Raw genomic sequence first — 26,054 nt, 5'->3', positions numbered from 1 at the left:
TTGTTTGAAAACCCTACCAACACATTTGAAGTACGTATTCCTGGGGCAGAATGAGAAGTTGCCAATGATAATTTCCTCCACACTTAATGTAGATCAAAAGAATGCATTGATGAGCATCCTCAAGAAGCGCGTGCGAGCAATCAGCTGGACGTTCACTGATATCGGAGGAATTAGCCCCGCGTACTGCATGCACCACATTCTTCTTGAGGACGAGCACAAAGCAACCATTGGAAATCAACGTAGACTTAACCCTGCGACGAAGGAGGTCGTAAAAAAGGAGATTATTAAGTGGCTGGATGCGGACATTATCTACCCCATTGCAGATAGCTGGGCCAGCCCCGTGCAATGTGTGCCGAAGAAGGGAGAAATGAAGATAGTCCTAAATGAGAACAATGAATTAATAAGGCAAAGGACCATCACTGGATGGCGCATCTGCATGGACTACTGCAAATTGAATGTGGCCACAAAGAAAGATCACTTCCCTTTGCCATTCATCGATCAAATGCTAGACAGATTAGCAGGGAACGATTTTTATTACTTCTTAAATGGATATGTCGAGTATAATCAGATCATGATAGCTCCTGAAGACCAAGAAAAGACCACATTCACCTGCCCATATGGAACATTTGCTTTTCGTCGCATGCTGTTTGGCCTCTGTAATGCGCTAAGCATGTTCCAAAGGTACATGATGGAGATCCTTTCAGATTATCTCGAGGACTTAGTAGAAATATTTATGGATGACTTCTCCGTTTATGGGGACACTTATGAAGTCTGTCTGGCCAATTTGGAGAAAATTCTGAAAAGATGTAAAGAGACGAACCTGTTGCTCAATTGTGAAAAATGTCACTTCATGGTGAAGAAGGAATAGTGTTAGGACCCAAGGTCTCACGAGAAGGGTTGGAGGTGGACAAAGCAAAGATTGACGCAATTGAAAAGCTTCCACCTCCAACCAACGTGAAGGCTGTTCGAAGCTTCTTGGGGCATGCTGGATTCTATAGACAATTCGTCAAGGACTTTTCTAAAATAGCAAGACCACTGAGTGTATTGTTAGAAGCAGACATGAAGTTTGAATTTGACAACAATTGCCTCAACGCATTCAAAATTTTAAAAGATGTGCTGATTACCGCACCCGTCTTGATTGCGCCAGACTGGGCACTCCCATTTGAACTCATGTGCGACGCAAGCGAGTATGCGATGGGAGCTGTATTAGCGCAAAAGAAGAAAACTATTTTGCACCCTGTCGCATATGCGAGTAAAACTTTGAAGCCTGCTTAATTTAATTATACCACCACTGAAAAAGAGCTCCTGGCTGTGATTTTTGCGTTGGAAAAATTCCGGGCATATCTATTAGGAACCAAGGTACTCATTCACACTGATCACTCGGCAATCAAATATTTGATGACAAAGAAGGACACAAAGACGAGGTTAATCAGATGGATTCTCCTCCTTCAAGAATTTGATATCGAGATAATTGATCGGAAGGGGACAAAGAATCAAGTTGCAGATCAATTGTCCAGATTAGAAAATCCTGAGGTTGACTGCAATGAATCTGAAGTGAGTATCGTGTTCCCGGACGAGTAGCTGTTTCGCGTAGAAGAACTGCCTTGGTATGTGGACATCGTTAATTATTTGGTCTGTGAACAATTTCCTGAAGATTACACCTACCATCAATAGAAGAAGTTCAAGAATGAATGCAAATACTATTATTGGGATGAGCTGAATCTGTATAAAAGAGGTGCAGACCAAATCATTTGATTATGCGTCTGAGATGCTGCTTAACAATGCATAATATCGCAGTGCCACGATTTGCCATATGGAGGGCACTTTGGAGGACAATGTACTGCAGCCAAAGTTTTACAAAGTGGATTCTTCTGGCCTTCATTATTTAAGGATGCTGCTAACTACACAATGAAATGTGATCGGTGTCAATGCACTGGTAACATTTTATGGAAGAACGCAATGCCAATAATACTATCTTGGAGCTAGAACTATTTGACATATGAGGGATTGATTTCATGGGACCATTCCCTCCTTCAAACGGTAAGCACTATATTCTATTAGCCGTTGACTATGTCTTCAAGTGGGTAGAGGCAATTGCATGCGCCGCAAGTGATGCGGCAGTAGTCTCCTAGTTCCTGAAGAAAAATATGTTCACATGTTTTGGCATTCCCCGTGCCATCATAATTGATGAAGGATCACACTTTGTCAACCATAATATAAAGGAGCTGCTGTGCAAGTACAATATCTTCTACAAAGTTGCCACCGCATACCATCCGCAAACAAATAGCCAAGCTGAAGTGTCCAATCAGGAAATTAAATTGATACTTGAGAAGGTAGTCAAACCTTCACGGAAGGATTGGGCAATAAAGCTTGATGATGCGTTATGGCATACCAGACCGCATTCAAAACACCTATAGGTATGTCCCCTTATGCATTGGTATTTGGCAAGGCGTGTCACTTGCCTTTGGAGCTGGAAAATAAAGCATTATGGGCGGTCAAGAAATTCAATTTCAATTTGAAGAAAGCAGGGGAAGCGCGAAAAGTGCAACTGGTCGAGCTAGAAGACTGGAGGAACAACGCATATGAAAATGTGAAAATTTATATAGAACGCACCAAGCACTGACATGATCAACGCATATGCAGTAAGAACCTCCAAGTCGGGCAGAAAGTCTTGCTTTTCAATTCACGTCTGCGACTCTTCCTGGGAAAGCTAAAGTCTCGTTGGTCTAGACCGTTCATAATTCGACAAGTACTTCCACATGGCGCGGTGGAATTATCAAATGATGACGGAACCAATATATTCAAGGGCAATGGGCAGCGAGTAAAGGCATAGTATGAAGAAGACTGACATCGCCAAGTCGATTCCATGGAATTAAGAAACCTTGAATGAAAAGGGAAGTAGGTAGTCCCTGCGTTATCAGATGATCGCAACTTATCAGGGTCGCAAGTTTTGGAAAATCTCAATGCTTTAGCTCTTTTCTCCACTACTCAGAATTATCCTTACTTTGCTATCTTTTCATTTTTCACTTCTATTTCTACAAAAAAAAAAAAAAAAAAAAAAATTTGCGATAATGACTTTTACTTTGTTTAAAATAATTTGACCATCTCTTTGTTTTCCTTACAATGATTGAGGCGATGGATTGCGGAAATGTTACGTGAAGCAGCACTTAACTTATTCCATCACTGCAACCCAACGAAGAATGATCGCCGCAAGATGGATGCGTCAATATAATGCGGGCGACAACGCTAAATTTGGGGGTGTACTCTTCCTTATCCTTACTTCAAATTTTGCGCTAAATTACTTTCCAAAGTTTTATCATCGTATCCTCCTTGACTACCGCAAACATATCATAAGTAGATAACTTTCGTAGTTTACCGCATGTATTCTTTGCCAAGTATGATTTCAATGATGAAAAATATGCTTATATCTCTTTCATATATACTAGAGTCAACGTAAATCTTAGGATAGTCACCTCATGAAATATTTCTCGAAGTTAGGGGTTTGCTAGCTTTCTTTCAAATTTTCTTTACAACGCATTCTATGACCATCGTCTGACTTATTTTAACCTTTTGGCAATGAGGACATTGCCATATTTTAAATTTGGGGGTGGGGTATTTGTTTCCGACCTTACTAAAAAAAATTGAATAACAACTTCACTGCAACGCAATGGGAAACGCATGTTAATAAGAGTATGTTGTGAAAGGCACTTACCCGTAGTTGGATGTCCGCATGAAACACGTGGGGGCAAGCCAAAACGAAAGTAAGTCAACAGGATCAACGCATAAATAAATGACGCAACTCCACTGCCAAGTTGGTATGAGTTTAGTCTGAGAAAAAGCGCATTTCTCGTAGTTGGATGTCCACATGACACCCGTGGGGGCAAGCCAAAACGAAGGTAAGGCAGTCGGATCGGCGCAAGGTCAGAAAAAATAGCAATAAAGAAAACTTTTGTTCAAGGATAAATCATTTGACACCCCGGTGGAAAATTTTCTTTTTGAAATAAATCATGCGATATTCCGGAATTCAATAAAGTCCTTTTGAAAGTTAAGTTTGCAATCCCTAAGTCTTAAAAGTATTTTAGAAAGAGATTTGAATAAGACATAAGGAAATTCTGGCATATAGGATTTGAACGAAGTATCCTTGAGAAATCTAGGGAAAGAATTGTGCGGCTAACTTGCTAAAGGAATCTTTAGTTTATACTTGAGGACAAGCATTGTTTAAATTTGGGGGTTTTGATAATGGGAAGAAATGCACGTTATCATAGTGCTAAATCCTTAAAAAAATGTTGGATTGCGTTGATGAAATATGTTAAATTGCATCCATTAAGTGTAAATTCTATAATATTGCGGTTGCATGCGTCCAATGTATTAGAGCAGTTGATCTTTATATTTTTGTGCAGAATAATGCGTTAACGCAATGCAAAGAATGCGATCATAGGAATACATTGGTCGAGTGCAACTTCTCTGCAAGACTTTGCGTTGATCGTGCTCGCAAACATGCACCCAAGAAGAATCACCGCAACATGATGGACGCATCCAGATGAAAGGACAATTAAGATCGATGGGACTGAAAGCTGACGGTAGTCGGATCCAAATTAAGTTGATAGTCGATAACGGTCACAAAGTACATCCAGCTTTATCGGTGACAATTATCCGGCGCATCAGTTAGGAATTAAAGCTGTCCCATCTGTACAACCAGGAGAGAGAAGCCCCTTTCCCTTTGATGCCCTATAAATACCAAGTGCATTCTTCAGAGAAGGGGAAAAACAGTTGATCACCTCATCACCATTACAAGTTCATCCCTCTGTTCATTGTTGTCCTTCCCATTTTATGGCGAAGAAAAAGAAGGGTGGTGACACCGGAGATTGTCCAAGGCAGCTCGAGAGAGAACCTTAGGGCGTAAGAGCAGAGCGCGGGTTGACTCTCGCGAAAGCAAGAATATCTTTAGAGCAAGAGTAGAAATAGTGTAACGCTTGGCAGCAAGAATATACTTCAGGCTCTTTACTATACTTGTATTGTTATTCTGTACTTCATCTTATATCTATTAATGGAAGTTCTATTTCTACATCTACTCACTCTCTTAATATGCATGGGTAGTTAAACTAGTTAAATAGGTTGAGAGGAACTAAGCTAACATGATCTAGGAAGTTCATTGCTTGCGATTGTTTTGTTTTATGTTGTGCAAAATACCCATTAAGAGTTACTCGAGAGAGAATCTAAAGAAAAAACCAATGTCTCGAGAGAGCTAGGTTAGAATTTGGACTCGAAAGAACAAGATTAAGCTTGCATAAACGAGAGATAGGGACTTAGAGATAAGCTCTGTTTGTCAACTTGCATCGCATGCATCCTAGGAATAGGACAGATATTATGTGGGCGCATATTTGTGTGAATTTCATGTTGTCATCGCATAAATAGAGATAGAGGTTTATGTGTAAACCTTGTAGACTTATCGCATATTTATCACATGCGTTCTAGCCTTAAAAGCCATGGCATTCACGCTGAGAGGTGGTTTACTGTTGTATGCATGTTGCATGATCGCAAGGCATGAATGCATCCTTGGGTTAGCCGAAACCCTTCTCAAACCGTTCACCGCATATTCATCGTATATCCCGTTTACCAACTCTTTTCGAACTCTGCTGTATTCGTTATTATTTTCATCAACGCAACAACAACCCAACACTTATTTATTCAACTGGTTACCACAAGTTTTCCTAAAAATCTCCAACGCAACTATTTTCACAAGTCCCTGTGTTCGACCCTGGACTTACCAGGAAACTCAGAGGAATTTACACTTGGATTCCTCTGGGGAAACTTGAGTGCACAACACAATCCACCAACACATTTCATCCATAATTTCCACTTCATAAAATTTAAGCATCAGAGGGCCTTCGTAAATGGATAAGCTATGTTTCTTTTGCTGATTCGCTTACTGCAACATACTCAGCTTCCATTGTGGAGTCCGTAGTACAACTCTAGTTGATGCTCCTCCATACAACTGATCCTCCGTTCAGAGTGAATACTGACTCTTAAGTTGATTTCCTTGAATCAATATCGGTCTGAAAGTCAAAATCAGTGTATCTAGTAAGGATCAGATCCTTAGGGCCATACACGAGCATATAATCTCTCGTTCTCCAAAGATACTTGAGAATGTTTTTAATAGCAGTCCAATGGTCATGATTAGGATTGGACTGAAATCTGCTGACAATTCCTACGACATAGCATGTGTCAGGATGAGTACACAACATTGCATACATCAAACTCCTAACTGCAGATGCATATGAAATTCAATTCTTCTCCTCAACCTTTTGAGGTGTCTTAGGACTCTGCTCCTTAGACAAGTGAATTCCATACCTGAAAGGTAAAGATCCTTTCTTAAAATTTTTCATTTTATACCTAGACAACTATTTGTCTATATAAGATGCTTGAGATAATGCCAATGTTATGTTCTTGCGATTCCGAACTATTTGGATTCCAAGAACATATTGTGCTTCTCCCAAATCTTTCATTTGGAATTGTGAAGCTAACCATCTCTTAACGTCAGCTGGATATTCTACCTCATTCCCAATGAGTAGAATATCATCAACATACAACACCAAAAAAGCGACAGTTTTGTTGACGATCTTCTTGTATACACAGGGTTCGTCAACATTTCGTTCAAAGCCATAAGATTTGATCGCAGTGTCAAATCTCATATTCTAGTATCTAGAAGCTTGTTTTAATCCATAAATGGATCAATTAAGCTTGCAAACGTTGTGCTCTTGACCCTACTGTATAAACCCTTTTAGTTGAAACATATAGGTACTCTCTTCAAGATAGCCATTCAGAAAAGCTGTCTTGACATCCATTTTCCATATTTCATAATCATAAAATGTGGCTATGGACAAGAGTATTCTAATAGACTTTATCATGGGAACTGGAGAGAAGGTTTCTTCAATATCTTACCCCTCTCTTTGGGTAAACCCTTTTTGCCACAAGTCTAGCTTTGTAGGTCTGTACCTTACCAGTTTGGTCTCGTTTTCTCTTGTAGATCCACTTGCAACCGATGGGTTTTACCCCTTTCGATTGATCTACAAGATCCCAGAAAGAATTGAAATACATAGATTCCATTTCAAGGTCCATGGCTTTAATCTAATGGTCTTTGTCCACGTCGTTCATTGCTTGATTAAAAGACAATGGATCCTCTAAACCATCATCTGGTATGATGACTTGAGTTTCAGTTAAACCCATGTACCGGTCAGGCTGTTGCACAACCCTCCCACTACGATGAGGCATTCTCAACTCTTGAGAATGATGTGAAGTATCAGTTTCATCAACAACTCTTATTGATGGACCTACTCTATCAACAACTCTTGTTGATACATTTGTCGTTTCTCTGAACATTTCTTCTATTACTAGCTTACTACGAGGTTGATGGTTTTTTATATAATCTTCTTCCAAGAAGGTTGCATTTGTCGATACAAATACTTTATCTTCCTGAGGATCATAAAAGATACCACCTCTTGTTTCCTTTGGGTAGCCTACAAATAGGCACACTTTTGAATGGTGTTCCAACTTTTTAGGATTTTGCACCAACACATGTGTTGGACACCCAAAATTCTAAAGTGATATAAATTTCCTTTACGTCCTCTCCAGAGCTCGTAAAGTGTTTCAGAAATACTTTTCAAGGGAACCATGTTCAAAATATACACTGTAGTCCCAACTGCGTGTCCCTAAAAAGAATTTCTCCTCTCTACCACACCGTTCTGCTGAGGTGTGCCAAGGGCTATGAGTTGAGACTGAATTCCATGTTCTATCAAATAGTTCTGGATTTCTATGTCCATATACTTACCACCTTAATCCGATCGAAGCGTTTTAATCTTTTTACCTAATTGATTTTCAACCTCAATCTTATACTCTTTGAACTTTTCAAAAGTTTCAGACTTTTGGCGCATTAGGGAAACATGCCCATACTTGGAATAATTATTTATAAAACTGATGAAATATTCATACCCTCTGATGAAATATTCATACCCTCGTCTTACTCTAACATTTAGAGGCCTACAAAGGTTTGAGTGAATCAACTCTAGGGGTTCTTTGGCTCTAAGACCTTTTCCAGAAAAAGATCTTTTTGTCAGTTTACCCTCAAGACAAGACTCGCATGGTGGTAATGAACTGTTTTCCAACTTATTTAGATGACCGTTCTTAACCAATCTCTCAATCCTGTTGAGATTTATGTGATCCAGTCTTAAGTGCCAAAGATAGGCATTTGGAGAAATCTTCCTCTTCTTATGAGTCCCAACAGTTTTAAACATATCTATGTTCAAAACAACTTTGACCTCTGTTTGTTTTATCATGTACAAGTTATTTCCTAATTTAGCAGAACAAATCTGTTTATTTCCCATTTTGATGAACACTTCACCATTTTCGAAATAAACATTATAATTTTGTTCTAGCAAATAGGAGACAGAAATTAGATTCCTTTTCATAGAAGGAATATAATATACATTTTCAAATAAATGTACTTATCTCCTATAAATAACTTCATATCTCCCACTACTTTAGCTTAAACAATCTCCCTGGTCCCTACCTTAAAGATTGTTTTACCTTTTGTCAACTGTCTCTAAGAACTTGTTTCCTGTGAGATAGTACATACATGATTAGCGACACCTGAATCAATTATCCAGATTTTATCGTTTTCCACTAAACATGCTTCGATAACAAGTAAATCATACTTATCTTGTTGTTCGAATTCAGCATTCTCATCTATATAATTCATAATTTTAGATGAGTTGGGAGATAGAGGACAATCCTATGTTAAATTTTTTTTGGTATAATCAACCACTAGTAATTTGTTTGTTGATTTAATTTTACTGTTATGTACATTAGAAGTGAGTATACTAGTAGAATTCGACATGCTGATAAAATTAAAAAAAAATTCTAATTAGCAAATTGTAACTACATCCAAAGTCAAGTTTTAACAAAAAGTAATAATGTACCCATAACCATTATTTATTTGCAACGATATTTTAGTGAGTCAGAATATGTGCTACCGTGGGGCATTCAGATACTTCTTCACTAAAACAAACAATTTTGACCAAACATTATTCCCAGAATAACTCTTATTCCTACTGTCTCCGGAATAACTCTTATTTCTATAGTCATTTAGTTATCCTTTTCGATCAAGATCTTTACTAACAACTTAGTAATTCTTGTAAGTGTGACCCACCATTTTTAGATCCTATAGAACGGTATGAATTTTCCTCTGAAATAGAAGACAACATTCAAAACAGAACTATAAGACACTATTCATTTTACTGAAGCCTGTGTTGTTCCAAATCCTATGTTACAACCCTCCGAGGGGATAGCCGTCGCTAAACGACTAGCAAAGGGCCGCCTAAAGTAAACCAGCAGGCCCAACATAGGAATCTCATGGTTCAAACTAATGGAGGAGACCGTAGGATATATTGGCACATATCCTTCACCCACTTACTATGAACTACTTCCTCCATTTACCTTGATATTGACTCATACAAAACACTTTCCAAATGGAGGCCACTTCCAGGGTGACACGAAGCGTCATATGAATCTCATGGTGTAAACTATGTGGAGACGTGGTAGTTGAAATCTATATATCGTATAATAGACTTATATTTGAACAACTTCCTCTTATTCACCAAAATCTAGATTTAAACTAAAAAATACTTTCCAAATGGAGGTCACTTCCAGGGAGACACAAAGTACCGCTTAAATCTAGATTGTGAACTCTTAGAGACGTGAGAGCTAAAAATAACGTATCGTATATGTTATTAATCTCCCACTGAAGTTTTCTAATAACTCTATCATATAGAAGTTATTAAACTGCCACTGAAGTGTTCTATTTTGGGTAGAAGTTATTAAACTGCCCTGGTTGTCATTGTGTAACTTAAGCATGTATGTGGTGACATACAAGTGGATCATGTCTTAAGTGATAACCAAAATGGTCTGTAGTATATGGATATAGGAAGGAAACCTTGTCCTGGTAATGCTACGGATGCAACCCGCTTTGTGGAATAGTTACAAGTATTGTGACTTGCTACAAATGGTATGCTCCTGATCATTCGTGTGGGGACATGGGAGCGGGGGCGTCCTATACAAAGAGTTTGTATAAACCTAACCACAAAGTGTTAATGTCTCGTTATATAACGTCGTTCATGACAGAGACTTCACTTCACTAGATGACCATATGTAACATGACCTCAATCCTGAGTGAGTTAGAAACTTCTGCCATTGAGGTCAATCTTTTGATTTTGCATGGGTGCGAGTGGCCAGGTCTCCGACTCAAACTTACCACTTTGGGGATTCGTCTAATCTGAGAGTTGGAAACTCAACTACACAAGATGGAATTCACTCATTCCCCAAAGCAGGGGTAAGTAGATAGATTGCTCCTGGGGCTTGAACGATATGGCGCCACATACCTTCTCATGGCCTGAGAGGTGTCCACACATAGTAGAACTATGTTGTATTTTTCATTAAAGGGATCAGTTGTACTTAAAGAGTAAGATGTAACTCTAACGGCAACATGATAAATTGGCCCATCTGTACTTACGAGCATATGTGAAGGGTTATTGTACTGATGATTGATTATATCCGATGGACACAGAAATATATTTGTGGTAAGAAGAGTTCAGCTGTTGATCTTTAGTAGAATGTCTGGAAGTTAACGGATGGTGGATCTCGTGGCTAAAGAGTTTAGTAAGCTATTCACGTACCGTTGGAGCTTCGATCCATAGGTTCATAAGGTCCCCTTGGTAGCTTGGATTCAAGTTGAGAATCAGTTTTTGGGTCAGTTTGAAATGTTCAAATTGACAAGAGGGAGTTCGATTGTATATGATATGATTGAATTGGTTAATTATATATGATATAATTGATTTTATGTATGAGATATATTATTTGAAGGAAATTGGATATAAATATGATTTATATCTAGTGGAGGAGAAAACACTATGGTTGATATATGATATCAAATTATAGGTTAATGAATATAATATGATTACATTTACTATTTTATTAATTGGACAATTATGGGATAATTAGCTGTCGTTTTCTCCATAACCATACGTTAGTGGGAAGTTCCATTTGGTTTTTGTAACTAAAGAATAAAATGAATTTTTTTTTTCATTTTGCGAAGAACACGGTTAATTGCCTACGGTGTGTTTTACTTTCTATCGCTTAGTAAATCAAAGCCTATACGATAACTTGTGTTTACTAAACGATAGCTTACACACGTGCGCATCTACTAAATGATCGCCTACCTTTTACTAAACGATCACTTAACGCCTGAGCTTTACTAAACAATCGTATAGACGATCGCTTACCTTTTCCTACATGGTCGTATATTTCATTTAAATAGTCAAGCACCTTGTCTATACGATAGACGTTACCTTTTTCCACTTGCTTGATCGGTGTATACGATTTCGTTTCCTCCTCCCCTCTACCAAATCTAAACAGAGCCCACTCTTTGGATTCTCACTCCGAGAATACTAAGGGTTCCAAATGGTGTGTCATCCCCATCATTCATTTGTTCATGCGATGGTCGTTCGTGGTAGACCACCAAACTTTTGGTGAAAGATAGCTTGTCATTCCAGCGAGAGCGTCAGTTCGTGGAGAGAGCAAGTTTTGCCAAGAAGGAAGTCTTCAACTGGTAAGTTTCCTTGTTCTCGTGTTTATTTATCTCTAAGCATGCCAGTAATTTAGTAGTTCGATCCATATTTATTTGTGTGAATGTAAATGTGGTAATTATGTCACAATACTTTTGGAAAGATCTACTTCCACTTAGAGGTACTCTTATATAAGAGTTATTTCATCATGGACGTTGATGTGATGGGGTGGAGAGATTTTTGTGAAGGGGCCAGAACGGTCAAACCAGCAGTGGTTCACGCGTTCTATGATGGGACACCACATTCATACTGATACAGAGCAAACATTGGCGATGCAAAAATTGGATTCGATGTTAGGAAAATCAACGATTTATACAATTTGGAAGATATCCCTAACGTCGAGGAAAATATAAATATTGACAAGCCAATGGATGAAGATAAAAAAAAATGCACTAAGAGTGGTTTCCCAACCAAGGACCAAATGGACCAAATTTGTTAAGGGGATCAAAATTCTATCGCCATATAGCTTGGTGTCTGAGGCAAATGTGTGGCTTTACTTCATCAAAAGAAACTGCTCCCCATGTCGCATGATCATTTGGTTTCGAGAGAGCGTGTAATGGTTAATTACTGCATAATACGACTTATTCTGATCAACATCAGCCACATTAGAGGTGAGAGGAATACTCACTAGTCATTCTCTCCATCACCTTATGATATTACCGATGCATTAAGTTGAAAATCAGCCAAAGTAGCTAGCAAAACAGCGATCTCAACACCAGGCTTAAACTCCTCTAGAACCTTTTCAACAAAAGAAGCGAAAGGTGGTCATTTCGCCCATCGTTGATGAAAGGGTGATTGCATCAGGACGAAGCTGATGTAGAACCATTTGAATAACCAATACATAGAGAGTCCCCTAAGTTAAGCATTGATATGTACAAACACCCTCCCCCTCTTGAAGAACCTTCTCTCCCCATTTTGCTTATCACACCAAAAGTACCAACTCCTCCACATTCCCCCAAAATTACACAACAGACTCTAGGCCCTGAAGAGCCTAAGGTCCCAAACATCCAACCAACCATAACCGTTGTTGATGACCCAAACCTACCAACTCCCACCCTTAAAGTAATGGGTACCAAACTGGTGAAAGAAGCCAAAACAAAATCCCAACACGTCTAAAGAAGATGTTGATCCAGAAGTTGACGAGTGGTATAGATTCCTTCACGATGATCTCGAAGAGCTTATCTTAGGTGATCATGATGAGTTGTCATGGTAGCAGAATACTATCGCAAGTCAGCTGAGTGACCTGATGTAACAATAACAAGAACTCGTTAGTCAACATAACGAGTTGAGAGAATATGTACAATGCCAGCTTCAGGTGATATAACGAGAACAGACCGTTACCAAAAGTTTCATACGCCAGCAAACGTAGAGGCAGCATGAGTAATTTCACTTTATGGTATAGTTTCTCCAAGACGTTCTTGCTCGCCTTGTGATTGGACTAGCCATTCCCTTGCATCTCCAAGCTCTTTTGCAATTTCCAGAAGAGAACACACCATCGTAGGAGCAAAATGACAATAATGCAGGCAAAAATCAAATTTGAGGGTGTTTGAATTTCAATTTTTTTTTTTTTAATCTTTCTACACATGTCATCGCATCTTATAATTAATGAATATGAATTTCATTCCAAACGCCAACTTTTATGTGTCTTTTCTTTTAGTTTGTCTCTCGTATATCTTTATTGCTCGCTTAATTTTCTTCTTTGTTTGGTTGTGTTCCACAAATGACCTCAATGATAATACTGTGCTACAAACGCAAGATGATTAGTATGACTAGTGTTAGTACTTGGCTTCAGGACTTTGCATTAGGAGACATTTCTTGAAGTTCGTATGCATGCAAGTTTGATCTCAAACCTCTTTTGTGATATCTTTCTGATGTCATTGCATAATTCAATTTTCAGTAATGAGGGACCTTGCTGCCCTCTAAATTTAGGGGTGGGAGAGGTTTGAGCTAAATGCATTTAAAATGGATTTGTTTTTTAAACCTCCTTGTTAACAAAAAAAAGGAGAATTGAGATTGAAACTTGCTCGTAGTTGGATGTCCACATGACACTTGTGAGTGCAAGCCAAAACGAAGGTGGGAATCTGATCAACGTAGAAAATAATTGATCGCAACTCCACTGGCTATGTCAAAATTTTTTGAAGGCATGAATTAAGTTTGAAAAGAGCACCTTGCTCGTAGTTGGATCTCTGCATGAAACCCGTCGGGGAAAGCCAAAATGAAGGTGAGATGTTCTGATCAACGCATGATCAAACCAAAAGCCAAAAGCTAAAAATGATCTTTTTACTAAACTTTAAAACTAAAAGCCCATTCCAAAAATGGAATATTAGATAGCTTTAGAAATGTGTAAGGGATTTATTTTAAAATAAGCTTACTGCATCTAAAGGCTGGAAATATTTCCATAGGTAAAAGAATGAAACAAAAGAAAACACTAATCTAACAAATCTGGAATAGAAGGCACTTTGAGAGGTCTAGGCAATGCATCAAAATTATTAGGAGATATCAAGACTCTAAATATATGCTTGAGAACAAGCATTATTTTCAATTTGGGGTTATGATAACTTGTAGAAATACAAGCTATTTTACCTTTTTTTATCTAAAACAATTAGAAAACACTTGGAAAATACGACATCTTGGTAAGAAATTCATGAAATTAATTATATCGCATGATCACATGTGTACAAAATCTCACAATCCATGAAAGATATAAAAATCATACTTTTTGGATGTAAGAAGGTTATTTATTCGATCACAAGGTATCACCGCAAATGAATTCTTAATGCCAACATTGGAATCGCATAGTTGAAAAAAATAAGCCTCATGCGATAGAAGATGACATGACCCATGGGCGGTGGAGGTCAAATTAGAGACCAAGTTGGTAGCTGACAAGAAAGCTTCACGCAAAAGCCAATGAACTTTTGATGCAGAGCAGGTGGTGCATCAGGGTATGGAAATTAATGCATCGTATCAGTACATGTTGGGGTTTGTGCCCTAAAGTCTCGTGTCCAGTAGTTTGTAAACAACTTTTGTGATGTATAATATAAATGATATTTACTTCACTACTTGACTTTGAACATTTAGATTTTACCACAAACCAATAAACTTAATATCCCTGGTTATCTGTATGTAACTTAAGCATGTATGTGGTGACATACAAGCGGATCATGTCTTGAGTGATTACCAAAATGGTTTGTAGTATATGGTTATAGAAGGGAAACCTTATCCTGGTAACGCTACGGATGCACTCGCTTTGTGGAATGGTCACAATGGTTGTGACTTGTCACAGATGGTCTGATCCTGATCATTCGTGTAGGGGACATGCGAGTAGAGGCTTCCTATACAAAGAGTTTGTATAAGACCTGACCACAAAGTTTTAATGTCTCGTTATATAACACCGTTCATAATTGAGACTTCGCTTCTCTAGGATGACCATAGGTAACATGACCTCAATCCTGAGTGAGTTGGGAACTCTTGCCATTGAGGGTGGTCCTTTGATTTGCATGGGCGCGAGTGGCCAGAATGCTGACTCAAACCTACCATTTTGGGGAGCTGGGAACTCATCTATACAAAGAATTCACTCATTCCTCGAGGCAGGGGTAAGTAGATAGATAGTTCTCTTAAGTGCTAATTCCAGGGCTTGAACGATGTGACGCCATGCACCTTCTCATGGCCCGAGAGATGTTCATACATAGTAGGACTATGTTGTATTGTTCATTAGAGGGATCAGTGATATTTAAGGAAGAAGATGTAATTATAGGGGCAAAACGGTAAATTGGTCTGCTATAATTATGACCATCTGTGAAGGGTCATCGTACTTATGATTGGTTATATCCAATGAACATAGAAATATATCTATGGCAAGAAGAGTTCAACTGTCGGTCTTTAGTGGAATACTTGGCAGTTAACGGATGGTGGATATCGTGACTAAAGAGTTTAGTCAGCTATTCACGTATTGTTGGAGCTTTGAGCCACAGGTCCATAAGGTCCACTTGGTAGCTTGGATACAAGTTGAGAGTCAGTTTTTGGGTCAATTTGAAATGTTCAAATTGACACGAGGGAGTTTGATTATATATGATATAATTGAACGAGTTAATTAAATATGATTAATTAATTTTATGTATGAGATACATTAATTTAGAGAAAATTGGATATAAATATGATTTATATAGGAAAAATATTATAATTAATATTTGATATTAATTTACAAGTTATGAATGTGATAAGATCACATTCATTGGACGGTTATAAAGGAAATGGGAAGGCGTCTCTGATGCATTATTTTATGCGGTGAATTAATGAAAGGAATTAAGTTGATGGAAAATGCGTTGTGCAACAAGTTTTCGAACTCAGGGACTAAGGAACACGATATGTAGTGGTAATTCTTAAAATCACTTTGCGGTAACAAATAAATTAATAGTTTGGTTGGTTTGTTGTTTGAAGTATAAAAAGTATGCGGCGGATTTGAGAAAAGATTGATTATGCGACAGATACACTAAATATGTGGAGGAACGAGTTGAGAAGGTCCTTAGCTAGAATTTCCCGAGAATGCGCTCAAACTATGTGGTCATGCTACACTCATACGACAACAAATCATTTTCCAATGCAAATGCGGTAGCTCCTAAGTCTAGGACGCATGCGATGAATGCGATAATGTCTATAGAGCTTATTCCTAAGTCTCTACTTCTTGCCTATGTGATGATACAAGATGCACACAAGGACAAGATGACCGCATACAATCATAACCTATCTCTGGGATGCATGCGATGCGTTAATAGCAAATAACGCTTACTTCTAAGCTCCTATCTCTTGATTATGCGTTTCTAATCTGACTCTCCCGAGCCTAGATTCTAACCTAACTTTTCCAAGCCTAAATTCTATCCTTAGACTACCCTCCCGAGTATCTCTAATGGACGAATGACGCATACATAATACAAGATAATCACATAGAATGAAGATCCTCAGTTATGCTAGCTAAATGCTTCTCAACCCATTTGGCAGATTTAGCTACTCATGCATAATGTACAAAGAGTGAATAGATATAAAGATGTAAATTCCATTTCTATAAATAAGTTTAGAGTACAAAATGACAATGGAAGATTAAGGATAGAGAGCCTAGTAGGAATTCTTTGCTTCCTAAGGCTTTTACATTATTAACTCTATTCTGCTCAAAAGATGTTCCTGCTTCCGTAAGAGTTGGCCCTCTCTCTGATCTTGACGCTTCCGGTACTCTTCCAAGTTCACCGAAACAATCTCTAGGTACAATCTCCCTTAACTTGCTTCCGCCTTCTTAGTAAAAGAAAACTATGAACAAGGCTATTTCTATCTATAGGGAAAATTATCTAACTGAACGAACTCCTTCACTGAAGGTTGCCTTCGGTACTTATAGAGTTTCGGGGTGAAAGGCTTCTTGTCTCTTATGATTGCACTGATGGGATGACATTAATTCTTTGTCTGATGCGCCGAATATTTGTCACGGAAAAGTTGAGTGTACTTGCTACAGTAGATCGTTAACGACTTGTCAACTTAATTCGAAATCAATAATCATAAGCTTTCTGACCCATCGTGACTTATTACGCTTTTCACCCAGATGCACCGGCTCTATGCGTCAAACTTCTCGAGTAGATATTCACGAACGCAAATGATTGCATAGCCTTGCGTTAACGCATTCTCTTCATGCGTTTGGCCATTGATTTCTTTGTATCGCATTTTCCACACAAAATATATAAGTTAACTGTTTTCATGCGATGGACACATGCTATCGCAATGTTATGAACTTAATGCTTTTGGACGCAATATTGTATATTTTTATCATTGCAACCCTGTATTGTTTTATACTTTAGCACTATAATAACGCGCATTTCTGCCCGTTATCACACCCCCAAATTTAAACAATGTTTGTCCTCAAGCATAAGCTAAAGATTTCCTTTAGAAAGTCGACCGCCTTCTCTTTCCTAGATTTCTCAAGGATGCCTTATTCACTCCTATACACCAAAATTTCATTAATTGTTATCCAGGTTTCTTCTTAAAATATTTCTAAAATTTTAGGGACTGCAAGCTTAACCTTCAAAAAGACTTACTAGATTCTAGAGCATCACATGATTTATTTCAAAAAAAAAAATTCACTAGGGTATTTTCAAATGATTTTATCCTTGTGTATTTTAGACATATATTTTATTTTATTTTATTATTATTTTTTTCTATGACCTTGCGCTGATTCGAGTGGCTAGCCTTCGTTTGGCTTGCCTCCACGTGTGTCATGTGGACATCCAACTACGAGCAAAGCGCTTTTTCTCAGTCTAGACTCATGCCCATTGGCAGCGGAGTTACGATCATTTGTTCATGCATTGATCACAATTCCACCTTCGTTTTGGCTTGCCCCCACGTGTATCATGCGGACATCCTACTACGAGTAGGATTCGATCGCAATGTTAATTATTATTATTTTTTATAAGACTAAAAATAGCAAGGTCGAAAAATGAATACCGCACCTCCATATTTAAAATACGACAATGTTCTCATTGTTAAAAGATTGAAAGAAGTCATGTGATGCTCGTAAGAAGTTTTGTAAAGGGTCAGTTTGAAAGAAAGTTAGCAGACCACTAACTTCTAGAAATATTTCATGAGGTGACTGTCTTAAAATTAAGTTGACTCTAGTGTATACGAAAAAAATAGAAGAATGCTTTTCATCATTGAAATCATAATTGGCAAAGAGAAATAATACGGCGACTTACTAAATTAATCAATGTTAAATGATTGCGCCAACCAAAAAGGATGCAGTTATAAAATTTTCAAAATTAAAATGTGATGCGATAATGCAAAATTTGGAATAAAATCAAGGAGAGATACAACCCCCAAATTTGCGCTGTCGCCTGCATTATTTGTTGATGCATCCTGCTTTGTGGCGATCTACTTTCTTTGGATTGCGGTGACAAAATGAAGTAGTTGTGTCTTCGGGTAGCACCTCTGCAATCGTTTACCTCGATCGTTTGCAAAGAAAAACATTGAGAGGGTCAAATAATAATAAAAAAAACGAAGTTAACAAAAAAAAATTCTTTCTTTTTTTGTTTGATATAAAGATGAAGACCGATAAACAATAATTGAAATAATATCAGAGTAGTGAGAGTTCATGAATCATAAGTCAAAAAAGGATATTCCAAAAGACTTGCACCCCAGATGAGTTTCTATTGCATGCCAGTGCAAGGGCCACTCGATTTTTCCTTCATTACGGATTTCTCAGGTCTACAGAGGTCTTTTCCCTGTGAAAATCAACCCGCAATATGCCTTGACTCTTTTCCCATTAACCTTGAATGTACGGGTTCCTTTCTCATTAATCAACTCAACCGCACCATGTGGGAATATTTATTTTATTATAAAAGGTCTGGACCAGCGCGACTTTAATTTTCCGGGAAAGAGCCATTACCATGAATTGAAAAGTAAGACCTTTTGTCCGATGTGGAGGTTTTTGCCCCATAGTTGATTGTCATGCCAACGTTTTGCTCGTTCTTTGTAAATTTTAGCATTTTCATACACTTGCATTCTCCACTCATCAAGCTCGACCAATTGGAGTTTTCTTGCTTCCCTTGCTGCTTTTAAGTCGAAGTTAAGCTTCTTCACCACCCACAGTGCTTTGTGCTCCAGCTCTAGTGGTAAATGACATGCTTTACCAAACACCAACGCATACGGAAACATGCCTATCGGTGTTTTGTAGGCAGTCCTGTATGCCCACAGTGCATCGTCCAACTTTGTTGCCAATCTTTTCACGAAGGCTTTACCGCCTTCTCTAGTATTATCTTGATTTCTCGGTTGGACATTTCAGCTTGACCATTCACCTGTGGATGGTATGCGGTGGCCACTTTGTGGAGGATATTATATTTGAGCAGTAGAATTTTGACGATGTAATTGATAAAGTGGCAGCCTTGGTCACTTATTATGGCACGTGGAGTGCCAAAATGAGTGAAAATATTTTTCTTCAGGAATTTGGAGACTACTGCCGCATCACTTGCGGTGCATCCTACCGTTTCTACCTACTTGGAAATGCAGTCGACGGCTAACAGGATATACTTGTGACCATTCAAAGGTGGGAATGGTCCCATGAAATCAATGCCCAGACGTCGAACAACTCCAGTTCTAAAATGATGTTCATGGGCATCGCATGTTTCCATGAAATATTACCCGTGCTCTGGCACCGGTCACACTTCATCACGTAGTCTCTTGCATCCTTAAATAATGTTGGCCAATAGTACCCACTTTGTAATACTATTTCTGCTGTGCGCTGGCCTCCAAAGTGCCTACCATATGGTGAATCATGACATTGCGATAATATGCGTTGGTGAACAACATCCGATACACACAGTCGCAGAATCTGGTCTGACACCCTCTTATACAGATTTGTTCATCCCAAAAATATGATTTACATTTATGCCTGAGCCGCCTCTTTTGGTGGTCGGTATAATCTTCGGGAAATTGCTCGCAAGCCAGATAATTTACCATGTCTGCGTACCATGGCAATTCTTCAATATGAAATGGCTACTTATCTAGGAATGTTGCGCTCACTTCTGACTGATTGCGGTCAATCTCTGGATTTTCTAATCTGGATAAATGATCCCAACTTGGTTCTCCGTCCCCTTGCAATCAATTATTTCCATATCGAATTCCTGGACGAGGAGAACCCATCTAATCAATCTCGACTTTACATCTTTCTTTGTCATTAAATATTTTATCGCCGAGTGGTCAGTGTGGATGAGTATTTTTGTTCCTAGCAAATAGGCTCCGAATTTTTCCAACGCAAATATTACTGCAAGCAACTCTTTTTCTGTGGTGGTGTAGTTAGTTTCAGAAGGATTTAAAGTCTTACTCGCATATGTGATGGGATGTAGTATTATTTTTCTCTTCTGCGCTAGCACTGCTCCCATTGCATAACCGCTCACATCGCACGTTAATTCAAAGGGGAGTGTCCAATCTGGTGTGATCAATACAGGCGTAGTCGTTAATGCGTTCTTCAAAATCATGAATGCGTTGAGGCATTTTTCATTAAAGTAAAACTTTCTATCTGCTTCCATCAATGCACTCAGTGATCGTCCTATCTTTGAAAAATCCTTGACAAAACATCTGTAAAATCTGACATGTCCTAAGAAGCTCATGATAACCTTTACACTTGTTGGAGGTGGGAGCTTTTCAATCGCTTCAATTTTTGCCTTGTCCACCTCCAACCCGTCCTTTGAGACCTTGTGCCCCAGCAAAATGCCTTCCTTCACCATAAAATTGCATTTCTCCCAATTAAGTACGAGGTTCGTCTCCTCACATCTTTTCAATATCTTTTCCAAGTAGTCAAGACAGACTTCGTATTTGTGCCCATATACAGAGAAGTCATCCATGAATATTTCTACAGAGTCTTCGAGATATTCTGAAAAGATGGCCATCATGCACCTTTGGAAATTGCTCAGCGCATTGCAGAGGCCGAACGGCATGCGTTGAAATGCAAATGTTCCATACGGGCAAGTGAATGTGGTCTTTTCTTGATCTTCGGGAGCAATCATGATCTGATTATAACCAGCATACCCATCCAAGAAGCAGTAGAAGTCATTTCCAGCTAAACGATTGAACATTTGGTCAATAAAAGGTAACGGGAAATGATCTTTCTTTGTTGCCACATTTAGTTTGCGATAGTCCATGCAAATATGTCATTTGGTGACGGTCCTTTGTGGTATCAGCTCATTATTTGCATTAGGGACTACCGTCATTCCTTCTTTCTTCGCCACGCACTGCACGGGGCTAACCCACGTGCTGTCTGCTATTAGATAAAAGATGCCCGCGTCTAACCACTTGATTATTTCCTTCTTTACGACCTTCTTCATCGCAGGGTTGAGTCTGCGTTGATGTTCAATCGATCCATTGTGGTTTTCTTCGAGACGAATTCTATGCATACAGTATGCAGGGCTAATTCCTCGAATGTCTGTGAGCGTCCAACCAATTGCTTTTACATATTTTCTCAAAATGCTCAGCAGTGCATTTTCTTAGTTTTCATTAAGTGTAGAGGAAATGATTACTGATAGTTTTTCATTCTGCCCCAGAAACGCATAATTCAGGTGGTTAGGAAAGGTCTTTAGCTCTATTGTTGGTGGTTGTTTTAAGGACAGTTGCGTTGTTTTTCTTTCTTCATTCACTGTTGGCTCATCTTCTTGGGTTGCGATCATTTCATCTTCCTTGTTTGTTTTTTCTGTGATCGCATTGCATGCAACAATGGATGTGATCGCATCCCCATCTTCATTTTCATCTTTAGGCTTCTCTTCTTCATTCAAACTCTGTTCATCGTCAGATTCATTAAGGTCTTCTTCATCAGGATATTTCATGGCTAGGATAATTTCAAACTTGAGCTTCTGTCCATTCACGCTCAAGGTAATCTCTCTTTTGTGCACATCAATCTCGGCACGACCAGTTGATAAAAATGGTCGCCCCAGGATGATGGGCACATCCTTGTCGGCTTCGTAATCCAAGATGATGAAGTTTGCTGGTAATATAAATTTGTCGATTGTAACCAGCACGTCTTTCACCTTCCTCCCTGGATGCACCAACATTCTATCCGCTAATTGGAGAGTCACCGTTGTGGGCGCAAGTTGCCCCATATTCAGCTACTTGAAAATTGACAGAGGCATCAAGTTAATGTTGGCTCCAAGATCGTATAGCGCTTGCCCGATGTATAATCCTCCAATGGAGCAAGGTATAGTGAAACTCTCAGGGTCACATATTTTTGGTGGGATTATAGATTTTGAGCTCTACGTCAAAGCCACCGTGGCGAACTTACCAGTGCCTCTCTTCTTTGTCACCATATCCTTTAGAAACTTCGCATATGCGGGCATCTCCTCAACTGCTTCAGTGAACAGAATATTAATATGTAATTGTTTTAACATATTTATGAAGCATTGGTACTGTACCTCATCATTTTTCTTCTTTCCGAGTCTCTGCGGGAAAGGTGACAACTGTATTCTTACGATCCCCTGTCCTTTTTGCTCTGAGGTGGACGCAATCTCTGGCTCTATCGCCTCTTTTTCTCATACTTCTTTCCGAGTCACCGTAATCTCTGGTTCCAGCGCAATTGGAACAGTCCGGCTAGGCTCTTTCTTCTCCCTTGCCACAGTCTTTCCACTTTGCAATGTCACGGCTTGACATTGCTCTTTACCAGTATCTCCTGGGTTGCGTAGGAGTTCCATTGAACTCGGCAGGGCCCCTTGCCGTTTGTTCTTGAGTTCACCCGCAATCTGGCCTATTTGTATTTCCAAGTTACGGATAGACGTCACTTGGTTTTGAAGCACAGTTTTGTTCTGTTCAATATATTGCTTCAACAAACTTTCCAAAGAGGAAGATTGTGGCGCCTGCGAACTGTTGGCTTGATTACTCGTCTGACCGTTGTTTCGCGGGAAAAATCCGGGTGGCCCTTCTTTTTACGCCACTAATTGAAAATTTTGCTGCTGATTTTTTCACGCAAAGTTGGGGTGGTTTCTCCACCCAGGGTTGTACGTGTTAGAAAATGGGTTATTTTTCACAAAATAAATTGACTATGGGTTTTGCGGGCATTCCTCCATTGCGTGTCCTTCACCACAAGTAACACACCTTGCGGTCGTCTGATGCGCCGAATATTTGTCACCGAAAAGTTGAGTGTACTTGCTACAGTAAATCGTTAATGGCTTGTCAACTTAATTCGGAATCGACAGTCATAAGCTTTTTGTCCCATCGTGATTTATTACGCTTTTCATCTAGATGTGCCCTCCAAGATGGTCGGCTCTATGCAGCAACCTTCTCGAGCAAATATTCACTAGTGCAAATGATCGCATAGCCTTATGTTAACGCAATCTCTTCATGCACTCGACCGTTGATTTCTTTGGATCGCATTTTCTGCCTTTCGTCAACGCATTTTCTGCACAAAAATACATAAGTTAACTGTTTTTATGCAATGGACGCATGCGATCACAATGTTGTGAACTTAATGCTTTTGGACGCAAAATTGTATATTTTTATCCTCACAACCCTGCATTGTTTTATACTTTAGCACTGTAATAACGTGCATTTCTGCCCATTATCAGTCTTTTCATTCTAAATAATAGATGAGTGAATTATAAATAGCAGACGGTGTGTTGATCTCGATGTGCGCAGATATTGTGAAAAAGATAATGTCATCGTTTAGAAAATCAGTGCCTATACGATAGTGACTGCACAATCGCTTACATATACGATATTGCTAAGCGATCGCATATCGATTACACTAACACACGCTATTATCTAAACGACTGTTTAGCTTTTTCCTAAGTCATCGTTTAGCTCCCAATATTTATTAAACGATAGCTTAGTTTTTCCTACGTGATCGTTTGGATGATCGCTCACCCTTTTCCTACACAATCGTTTGGACAATCTTTACCTTTTCCTACACGATCGTTTAGACGATCGCTTACTTTTACTACATGATCGTATACTTTACCTAGACAATCAAGCATATTTTATATGCGATAGACAACCGCATCTCTCACTTGCTTGATCATTTTGTACGGTCACTATTCCTCCTTCCCTCTACCAAATCCGAACGAAGCCCACACTTTGGATTCTCACTCCAAGAATACTGAGGGCTCTGAGTGGTGTTGTCTTCTCCGTTTCCTTCTGTCCGAGTGGTGACTGTTCGAGGTAGACAGTTGGGCTTCAGACTCGTTGTGAAGAAGAAATCTTCATCTGGTATGATTTCTTAATCCCTTTAGCATTATGAAACTATGTTTGAATGTATATGCGGTAATTCAGTCACAATGAATTGGAAAGATCCGCTTCCACTCGTAGGTATTCTTGAACAAGAGTTCCTTCAATTGGTATCAGAGCACTCGGTCTTCTGATATTCCAATTCATTGCTGCAAAGAATTGCAAATACGTTCTTGGTGGGTGCATTTCAACACTGTTGAATCGTTAAATTGCTGTGGATGTGCGGATTTATGGATGTTTTCGTGGATGTTAGCCTCAGTTTGATTTAATGCTTTTACATTTACGGTTGTTTGTAAAGGCCTATGCGTTTTTTGGGCATTAGTAATCATTATCGAGTCTGTATTCAAAGTCTATTTGAGTTTTGAGTCGTTTGTGAAGAAGATCGGAACAAGCGTTGCGGTTCTTCAAGGAATGAGACGATCAAGTGTTGATCGCATCGTGTAGTCGATAGAGAACACGATCGCTGTTGATCGCATCATGCAAATGATGGGGTACACGATTGTTGTTGATCGCATTGTGTAGATGATCGGGTATGCGATCAAGTGTTGATCCCATCATGCAGACGATGGGTACGCGATCACTGTTGATTGCATCTGTTAAACGATGGGGTATGCGATCAAGTATTGATCACATCATGCAGTCGATGGGGTACGCGATCACTGATGATCGCATTGTGTAGACGATCAGGTAAGCGATCAAGGGTTGATCACATCGTGTCGAAGATCAGTTACGCGATCACTGAGTATAGGGTCGTGTAGACAATGTGATGCTCACGTATCGCTTAATGCGTGCGCGCACTTGATGGTCGTTTTAGTCAACAAGCTTAATCGCTAAATGATCACTTAATATCGCAAGGTAAATCGTTTACCTGATGTCACGTTAAGTGATCGCATAGATGATCGTTTTGGTCAGCAAGCTTCATTGGTTAATAACTGACTAAACGATCGCTTAGTAACGCAAGGTAAATCGTTTACCTGACGCCGCGTTAAGTGATCGCCCTAGACAATCGTTTTGGTCAGCAAGCTTCATCGCTTAGTAACTAACTAAACGATCACTTAATAACACAAGGTAAATCGTTTACCTGTCACTGCATTGAGCAATCGCACAGATGATCAAGCTTCGTTGCCTCATTGTCGTCTACGCGATCGTTTAATTTTGCTCCCATCATCTAGTTTGTGTCGGACGATCGCCTACCTACGGCATTTACTACACGATGGAGTCCTTTTGGCAGTTCAAGACTCGGTTCGCCTGTGAACCGGTTTGCTCGATGAAAATGTAATAGATAGGGTTATTTCATTCCGGTTTTGTAAAGGCTCATCCCGGTCCATTAATCCTTTATTTATTACATGCGATGTATGTTTCTTAATATGTCATATGGTATGCACATATCGATAAACCCCACCTTAGGTCATGCATATTTTCTTTATTATAAGTGTTATAATTTAGAGAAACATGTTTTAATTTACATAAATGCATGCTCATGCATCATATAATATAAGGGTTATATTTATGTATACTTTATTTATTTTTTATTTCTTTTTAACGTTATATTTATAAGCGTTATAAATACTTCGTTATATGGGATGAATGTTTTAGTTGTTTATTTTATAAATGGTTATAAAATGAAATTAGAACTAAAATAATTAG

The sequence above is a fragment of the Benincasa hispida genome, chromosome 1 (assembly GCF_027475165.1).
Source record: "Benincasa hispida cultivar pf3 chromosome 1, pf3_genome.v1.1, whole genome shotgun sequence".
Taxonomy (NCBI): domain Eukaryota; kingdom Viridiplantae; phylum Streptophyta; class Magnoliopsida; order Cucurbitales; family Cucurbitaceae; genus Benincasa; species Benincasa hispida.
Note: the sequence above shows the minus strand (reverse complement) of the source record.